Source organism: Moschus berezovskii, chromosome 4 (genome assembly GCF_049115385.1).
Source record: "Moschus berezovskii isolate FMDL1 chromosome 4, NW_MosBer_1.0, whole genome shotgun sequence".
NCBI lineage: Eukaryota > Metazoa > Chordata > Mammalia > Artiodactyla > Moschidae > Moschus > Moschus berezovskii.
In genome coordinates, this window is record NC_142463.1 from 16,052,902 (window position 1) to 16,054,016 (window position 1,115).

The window sequence follows — 1,115 nt, forward strand, 5'->3', positions numbered from 1 at the left end:
AGAGGGGATATATGTATGCATATTGCTGACTCACTTTGCTGTGCAGAAAAACTAATACAATATTGTAAACCAACTATATGTTAATAAAAATTAGGAAAAAAAAACAAACAACCCACTCCTCTCCTGTTGATCTTTGTGGTCATAGATTCTTCTGTGGTCATAGATTCTTCCCCAGTAAAGAAGAAAGACCCCAGGCCAAGAATGACCCCTTCCAGCTGAGACCAGGCCACTGCAGCCCAGAGACCCAGTGCCCTGCCAGGCAGCAAGGCTGTGCAGGTAGAGCCAGCTGGCTGCCTTTGATGGAGAACGGTGGTCTCTGCAACCCTTTGGCCTCCAAGTCCTAGAGGCTGAGGACACAGGGTGATGAGAGAGGAGACTGGAGCAAGTTAGAGTCTGCACATGCCCCCCCGCACTTCCTGGCACCCTGGGGCTCCACCTCGGCCTGGAACGCCTGCCTGGATTCCTGCCCGTGTGGTTTCCCCTGGGCCTCTCCCTCACGTCCGCTGGCAGAGCATCCCCAGCTGTCTGCATTCCTCTGCTGTGAAGACGGCCACCTCAGGGCCAGGCCTGGCTAGGACAGCTCTGACTGTGGGAGCGTGCGTGCTGGTGAGGTGTGCAGGGACACACCTGTGGGCACCAGCCTCTCTGAGCTCGCACATAGCTGTGCCCTGTGTGTCCATATATGCATGCATGTGTGTGTGCAGGAATGTGGAGAAAGGGCCTGTGTGGATACGCATGAATGTGTGAAGAGTACAGGGGGAACTTGCGGATCTCTGATGGCCCCAGGGACCCATGGGCAGGGACATGAGCTCATGCATGATGTAGGGGTTGGGGAGTGTTTCCCATAAGTGAGAACCCTTGCGTGTGTGAGGGTCATGCACCTCTCCTGGGCTCAGCTCACAGCCATTGAGAGAAACGGGAGGAAACAGAGAAGGGGCTCAGGCTGAGCTCAAGCATAGAGTCCATTTGCCTGGCTGAGCTGAGGGTTTTGCACTTGTTCCCCTGTTTAACCCTCACACCAATCCCAGGAGGGATGGAAGTGGAATTTGAGGCTTGGAGAGGGCCAGTTACTTGCCCAAGGTCACACAGTCTGTAAGTGGTGGAAAAGTGAAAGT